Source organism: Rhea americana, unplaced genomic scaffold (assembly GCF_003343005.1).
Source record: "Rhea americana isolate MKP2758 unplaced genomic scaffold, rheAme1 scaffold_105, whole genome shotgun sequence".
In the NCBI taxonomy this organism is placed as follows: Eukaryota; Metazoa; Chordata; class Aves; order Rheiformes; family Rheidae; genus Rhea; species Rhea americana.
The window spans coordinates 778024-786753 of NW_028185095.1; positions in this window are offsets into that span (position 1 = coordinate 778024).

Here is an 8730-nt window from a genome sequence, read left to right on the forward strand (position 1 = left end):
CAAACGTCTCAGGAACTATATTTTGAGTAAAGATCTTGGCATAGGGTCTTCTCCTACATGTGTGCATAGACACACATTTGAGCGTACGTCAGGCCTCGCCTGTCAAAAGTTCCTTCCTCCCCTCCTGGTTCACCTTTCTTTGCACTGTCTTCTGAAAATGGGCTCGTATTAACCTCTCACATCCATTCCACAAACATAAACTGGACAGCTGTGGTTTGCACCCTCTTAAAACAGTCCTGTTTGAAGCACCAGCTCAGAAGTTTCCACCTTTGTAGATTAGCTTGAATCCACAAATACACTTGATGGGGAAACTCCACTTCAGAGGATCTAGAAAACAGGACTAGCCTAACACATTTTGGGCTTTGATCTAGTCTCAACAGAAGCCAAGCTGGCACACATCTGCTTTTAATTTCTATTAAAGAAAAAGTGAGAGTTAAAAGAGTCTCGACTTGGAGTCCTGTGTGTTTTGGGAAGTTACTGCATTCTAGGTCTGTGTAAGAAGTCTCCAAACACAGCAAAACTCATCCTGTCTGTAAGGCTGCTACAAGCCGCAGTCCCAGGAGGGTCTAACTTCTAGATGTTGTTATGGAGCACCAGGACCAGCCCCTCACTGCTCCATGGTGGTCCCTCAAGCTCAGAAAATAGACTGAAACCAGTTCTATGGGGAAAAAAATAGGGTAAAAACTAGAGAATTGTTATTTTATTCATCTACACAAAACATATCCAATGCAATACATATCCAAATCAAATGCACACAAATAAGGGGGCCAAATAACTAATGCTTTGAAACATGTCCCTCCACCCAAAACCAAAACCAAATAAAATAAACAAACCAGTAGCAGCAGAAGAGTTGTGAAAAAAAGGAGGTAGATTTAGATTGTTTTGCATTCTTTGAGTGGATTTATTTTAACATCAAACTGAAATTTGAAAAAGCAAGCTCTAAGAAAACTAGCAGAAAATACTAGTAATAGCTATATCATGTGTGTTACGGTCATTAAATAGAAAATAAGCAACCAAAAATGTGACCAAAATGTGCTTAGTTATTATATTCTTTCAAGTTTGGTGTGCCAGCATTTTTTTCCCTAAATGCTGTATCTGACCGAAGACTTTTTGTGAAGTCTTTTTTATGCTCTCCCTTCTCTCAGAAACAGAGAAAATTACACACAGCCCTAAGATTTAGCTGTAGGTTTTATATCATGATTTTTAGCTATAAACTAACAAAGTGACATGAATTCCCCCATCTAAATAACGGGGACCAACTGAGAAGTGAAATTTCAGTGCAGGCTATGCAAAACAACAGGATTAAAAAGAGCATTCACTTCACGTCGCTGCTTTAAAACATTTTCACATAGCTCCTTTTTTTTTTTTTTTTTTTTCACTAACCTGACCTTTTTTCCCAATGGTTTGTCTATAACTTAATATAACTAATTCTTTTGAAATAATGTTCACAGTTAGCATAATTGGTGTTATATAGTTCTAATGTACATTACAGAATATTCTGTCACTAGACACTAAATTGAAATTTTAAAGAAAATGATAGAAATAGCTGTAAGGGAAAAAGTACCCTTTTAAATCTAATTTGCTATGCACCGCAGTAGGGTAATGGATGCAATGAAAGTTCCTTTATTGAGTTCCCATGTCCAAAAGGTATTTAGGTAGCAAAGGATGTTAAGCAGACCCCCCGCGCTCCGCCTTTAAGTAAAGATAGCAGGAAATAAGGTATATAGGTCTGTGTCCTCCTGCTTTTTATTTCCTCGGGAGCACCGCTTATGCAAAGGGCACCTTGGGCTGCGCGGGGGCGCACAAAGGGCGCCGGCCCCCGCGCCGCCGGCCTGAATAGCGGCCGCCGAAGGAGGGCCGGGGCCATACAGCGAGCTAAATCCTTCAGGTGGGTCTTTTCAAATTCCAATGGCGAGGAGTTACTGGAGAATTGGTAAGGATTTCACTAGGCCCCAGCAGGTTTGAGATCAAAAGCCCCGGCTAAATAAAAGCCCGTTGGGAAATCTTAAAACCTCTTTGTAATGTAACTTAAAAAAGTTAATACAAAGAGCCCTTAGACTGAAGCCTGTAACAGCGTGAACAAAGAGTGTATCACAACTGATTCCGCTAAGGGAAGGCAGACAAGTAAGTTCACTGAATTTAAAGAGAAATCAGATATATTGCTCCGCTAAAAACCAAAAAACATACCGGAGTAACCAGGTTTTACAATACGCGCACTCGTGGAGCTGCAAATAATAGAAATAGATATAAAATCTATTTATAAATRCCTCCCAGCACGGAGAGCAGAGCGTTACGTGCACGCGTATACGTTTAAGCCTGGCTTTATCCAGCGCGTGTGCGCATAATTCCACTACATACATATTTTTATCATTTACGAGGCTTCACGCTGAGGCGCTCCACGATTTTTTTTTTTTTTTTTGAACTTTTCTCCTTATAATTAAAATCTGACATTTTAGTTCGGCCGCGCYAGCCCTGAGCTCGTTTCGTTCACGTACCGTAGGGGCATGACGCCCRCGCCCCCTCCCTCAACCCCCACCAGTGGGGCCGACCCACCAAGCGCCGCCCCGCAGCAGGCGCCCGCCTCTCCCCGTGCCCTTCCGAACAGCCTTTCCGAAGGTACGAAACCCAGAAAGCATCTCCCACACGATGCCTTCCACACCTGACGTGAGCAGCAGTAGTTTCACAATCTATGCCAAGGGCTTTATGTTTTCTTTTTTCCCCTCCCTGACCCCTAAATTCCTCCTACAGGAGACGTGCAGAAAGCCTTTTCGCCGGGGAACGCCCGTTGTGGCTATATCTGGTGTGGGTGCCACCAAATCAGTGCAGGGCTTGTCCAGCGGACCTTGGTCTCGGTGCTGTGATTGACGTTACTACCCTAGCAGCAAGTATCTACTAATCACAGGACACAGACTTGACTTATGGCTCCTCGTTTGAGAAAAAGTATCTCTGAAAGCACCAGCGCTAATAATATCAAGGGTTGTGGTGGACRTTGCACCACCGGCAATTTTTAAATCGGTAGAGGATGAGGCTTTCTGGTTCAAACAGGACTTAATTCAGAGAAGTCATATGGCTGGTGTTATACACGTGACACCAGATGATCCATATAGTCCTTTCTTGGCCTTATAATCTATGAATAACCTCGTGGAGGTACTGGTGTCCTCTGGATTAGGAGCAACCCAGTGCTACTGTTGCTTGGATGATCCAAATACCGCCGAGACCTGCACGGCCTACGGGATTTGCCGGGATCATGGTCTCAGACGGAGCCATTGCCAATTAACGCCGGGCATGCAATAGCCGCRGGAGGGAGGTATGCCACGTTAATGCCCTTCGATTCTGCACCATCACTGAGATCTATGCAACAAGCCAAGTTTGAAGAAAGACAATCTCATTTTACACTAGTTTGTGCCTTAAAAGAGCACCACGGAGCTCTTCAGCTCCGAGTTAACCATTTGCAAAAGCAGGCTACAGTCATGGCTATTTCGAAGTCCATGAAAAACACAAAACTCCGGAATTAAATGAGTAACAGGATGGGAAATCTTTCTGACAGCTCGGACCCTTCAGACTACTGAACTCAGACTTGGGAAGTCTCTTAATGCCAATGAGAAATATTCCTAAAATGCAACTGTCCTTATTCCTGTCCTTATCTCTAACCCTACAGAGATCATTTTTTTAACCTCTAGGATAATCTGTTAYGTAGAAGGAAACGTGTCATTTATTAAGTCAATAACCACTTCCTTTAGCATTTAAAAAAATAAATTTCTTCTGAGGTTTCCTTTTCAAGTCTTGATGCTATTTAGATTTGCAGGCTGAGACCATAGTTAGAGGTGGAAAAAGTTAGAGTCGCCACGTTGATCAACCAGCTGCTGAAATTTGGTTTTCCGCCGCGACACCTCCTGTCCCTGAACGCGTGGCCTGCTGCAAYGCGCTCCATTTGTCTTCGCAGGCTCCAGGACCCTGGAGCCACGCGATGCAAAACGGCAATCTCCTGCCCTCTTTGACCACAATAAGCAACATTACCGGAACCGGTGCTCCYGGACAAACACAGCGCGACCCCGCGGTCGTCGGCAGCAGACGATGACTTCATTAAAAAACATATGCCATGCTGGTGACTTCAAGCTTTTTACAAGGAAAGGCAGTATTAGAGCAGCATATGCCTGAAACTGATGGTAAAATGCATGATGCCTTAAAGCTCACCTATATACCGTTCTTTACACAAGTATCTTTCATCTGACATAGGCTTCCCCCCCCACCACCACCTTGGATACGTCAGTCCTAAGGAGGAGACCTTAAGTTCAAAGAGTGCCACCCTCAACCCAAGTCAAAGTTGGGGGCTACCAAGCGAGGTGCATCGTGCAGGAAGGCAAAACATACGCATTTTTAATAGGTAGCCTCTCCTCCCCCCTGAGGAGGCCAAGCTGCGAGGCTTCAGCAAACAAAATATTAAAAAATAAAAATAAAAATCAGGGGACTTATACTGAGGYTGCTATTCACCAAAACAAAATTTGCAAATGTTGTTGGGCCTTTTCCAAGCGCTTTTCGAAGGATGCTGGCTGCACCTGTGGCAGTCGTGCTGACCGGGTGAACTCACGTTCGTGCCGGTGCCAAAACTAGGGAGAGAGAAAAAAAAAAACAAAACAAAAAACCCCAGACTCCCCAAATCTCAACAGGTCTGTGTGGAATTCCAGCAGCGCTTTATTTATTAATGCATGCGTCGCTGCCGTTGTACGGCAGGTCCCAGAGCCGCTCCGCAAGGAGTCGGCCCGGTGCTGATTGACAGCAGCCATAATTCCGTACAATGAGACTGTATTAAATTGTTTGATGTGATACGATACTCGTCGCTTGTAACTGATCAAACACGCTGCCGCATCAAACGGCATTACAGCGCGATCGCGCGGGACAGGGCTCCTGCCAAGGCTGCTCGGCGCCTCGCGCCCTTTCCCCGTTGAACGTGTCTATTAATAGCATTGACAAACTACCCCAATCCAAATTTTTCCAAAGAATCGCGCTACACGAAATGGGGGAAGAAATCCGTACGTAATGCTCTGCAGCCCGGTACAGCGTTTGCTGTCGGCTCAACACTTTAACGAGAAAGGCTTTGCTGATTTGGGGATTTTGACAGGGTAATACCAAAACTTGCAACMCTGTGCCCCAGAACAGAGACGTGACTTTACTGCTTCCCCCCCCCCGCTTTTTTTTCCTCCTCTTCTAAATGCAAACAAATTGGGAGATTAAATATTTCTGACCGAGAGGCTCCTTTTGCTCCGCTTCCCCCCGGGAGAGCTGTTTGGGCCGCCTATCTCGCAGGAGGAAGCTGCGTTTGCTAGCGCTGACCCGAACGCTGCAGGAGACGTCAATAAAAGCAGCAAATTCCCCGTCGCCRCTGCTCCCGCCGCAGCCGGCGAGGGGCCAGGCGCAGCCCRCGGGCGCCGCGGCCGGGGGGCTTTCTCGGAGCCGGGGTCTCCGGAGGGCAGAGGTCCGCTGTCCTCGCATCCCTGCAAAGGCCGGATTAAGTTCATTAATCTCCCCTGCTTTCACTCCAAAATAAAATTGCAGGGTGGTTAAATGTTAATGCGCGCGAGCTTGGGAAWTGATGAGCATCCGCTGCTGCACAAGGTGGCCAGACCCTAACGGGAGATCTCGCCACCGGCCTCGGTCCTGCCAATCTCCACCGAAYCAGGGCAGAAAAGTTCTCTTTGGAAATAGCTGATGTCTAAATATTTTCCCACCTTGATGCCATGCAGGGTAGAACTGATACACTGGCTCCATTACCCAGATGCGGCTTTAAATACTGTCTACGCTAACATCCACGCCGCAGCCGCAACCACAGCCCTTTAYGCAGGATTTATACGTGAGCTTGGGCGCAATTCAAAATCCCCTGCTCTCCCCACCGGCTACCCAGGAAGCGCATGAAACCAAGCATGGAATGAACATGGTATTTAGCAACCTTTGAAACTGCTTCTATCAGTGTATCTCATAAAACTACTCCGGCGTGTAAAAACGAAGAGATAAATGAGTGCGAGGGTTCCCTATAATTCCTGGCGGACAGGTATGAACATCCTAATTGGACAATCTGCCCCCTTGATTGCTAGCTCGGCTTGGGAGACTACGGATCACGTAGCCATGGAAAATACCAAGTAATCCGCAGGAATGCATGCTGGAATAGCTGGAGCCGGTGCAGAGCACCATTTTTGGGGGGTCGGGAATGCGTGCATTTTGCATTTAGGAGCTTCTGCAAACGGCGATGGCAGCAGGTGCCTTTTGTCCCATTTTCCACTCAGGCGGTGCCAGCGCGAGCGGGCTGAACGCGTAGCAAGGTGGCAGGTTATCCCGGCCGATGGAACCCGTTCTGCAAACGTTGCTTAAGAAAGGTGCGCGAGGCAGTGCCCTTTCCAAACGAAGCAGAGAAAACAGCCCCATGCAGGAGAAAAGCCGTCTCCGAATGAAACCGCAATGATTGACTCACGATGGAGGACACATGGGATGGGAGAGGGCTCTCACACCATCAGGGCCCGTTTTTAGCAGCAACAGCTCGGTGCAGAAAGCTAAGGACACTTTAACTCGYTAACTGGGTGTAGCTAAGTAATTCAAGATGCTGCAACTTCGATGTAACAGTAGAAACGCAGAAGTTCAAAAAGCAAAGTTGCAGGCATTTCAGCCCGCGCTCGCTCCTCTGCCCGGCCCTCGCCGGGAAGCCTAAGCACCTTTCCTGGGGATTCGCCAGCTCTCGGGAGGTAGGATGGGGCTTGACGTCCTAGCTAATTAACTTGGGTTTGGAAAAAAGAAAAAAAATCTTCTTATCTGCTTAGAGATACCCTCTTTGTTTTTAAGCTGCAGACTACCTTTTCTGGACGACGGACGCTACATATCGCTCAGCGGCATGGAATGCATTATTTTTAACAAGGACCTGTTTCAGCTTGGACCTAAACCTACTAACATTTGAAGGAGATTAAAAAAAAAAAAAAAAAAAAAAAGTTTGCAGAATTAGCTGACTGTGTTGCAAGACAGAGCAGAAAATCATCACGCTTCTCCTGCTGTCCTTAAAAATCTAGGAGCACAAACGTATGAATTAGTTGAAAAGGAATGCGTAAAACATGGACAGACACCCCCAAAAAAATGGAGGGAGTTTTAAAAATCCTGCTGGTGTTATTTCTTCATCTGTAGAAGGGGAGATATCAAGGCTGGGAGAAAGTGATTGCACTGGTGTGTGCAGGAGGTGGGGTGCATGAGTGTTTCACTCAATTCTTTCAACAGGAACAGAGAAGTGAGCGACTCCCGCAGCATCCCTGATCAGAGTTAAACCACACTAAAAATTCCTGTAAACTACAGGGAGTGATTTTTAAATCCTCACCATATTCCTAACAGATACAACAGTGGCATGATTGACCAAGCTTTTTTTTTTTTTTTCCCTTCTTCTTTTTTAAAGTACACATATGATGATGCATCATAGTTATAAACAGATGGTATTTGGCCTCCTTCCTATTCTCAACATTTGGAATTCCTAAACTATGTGAATTAAACAATAATATTTTATAAACATACAAGGGATTTTGCTCACTGCTTTGTTAACATAGAAATTATACAATGCTGACATTTATTTAAATTTTAAAAAGTAAACAAGAGTGTGTATTGAATTAAAGCAAACTAAAATCAACAGAAAGAAATATGCTCCGCGTGCGCATTACCTACAACGGCACAGGCCTTTTTAGGGGAGACATAATGGGATGAAGCACAAATTGTAGCTTAGACAGTCTGATCCTTTGTACTCCAAAGGCTCATTTAACACCTCGCCGTAAACAACGGATATTTATACCATAATTGGCTAGTTGACCATCAGTTGTTCATTTACTATGTAACCTGCTATTATGGAGTTAAAAGAAGTTCCTTTCTGTTGGCTTTTCTAGGAGTGAAAGTGTGTTTGCAATTTCAGTACCAACTGGATTCAGTCTAACACTTGTACTTAGTATGAGAAACATTTTCATAATACCAAAATTTGGGGGAATGGGAGTATTCCTGCCAGGAAGGGAAGAAGAAAGTATTGGTTCTTAAAAGAAGAATTCTGTTTGCTCGGTTTCCTCTTTCCCTTCCATTTTAACCCCTTTTTAGGCGTCCCTCCAGCCGCACCAAATTGCAAAGCACTTAGGTTTTAATCACTATTCCCAGGTCTGCAAAGAGGCTTCTGTGATGAATAAATAATGAACCAGAGATTTTAATCAGCGTTATGATTTTTGAAAAGGCTAATTACCATTGTTTACAGACATGCCTTCCCCGCGCCGCGCCAAGGGTTAAGCCCTCCGCACGCACCTCCCGGCCCTCGCACCGGGCCGCGCTCCTCCGCTCCACTTCCTTTCGGGGTTTTTCCTTTTTTTATTTATTTTTTTCCTTATTTCCTCCTCCCACCCCCCCCCTTTTTTTTTTTTTTTTTTTTTTTATATTTTTTTTTTTTTTTTTTTTTCACCCAAAGCGCTGCGTGGGGCGGGACCAGGGGCGCGCCGCGGGGGCGGCCGGCACCGCGCACCCGCTGCGCGCCCCGCGCAGCCTGTGAGCACACGATGGGGGGTGAGGGGTTAAAGTGGGGGGTGGGCTTGCTCCGCGGAAAGGGAGCTTTTTAATTTGCTTTTCTTTTTTTTCTCCCCCCCCCTTTGCTGGCCAGCTTCATTTACGAGCGCTGCGCGAGGATGCTCTTTCCCCTAAATTAGCAGCATAGTAATAATAAAAGATAATCAGAATAAC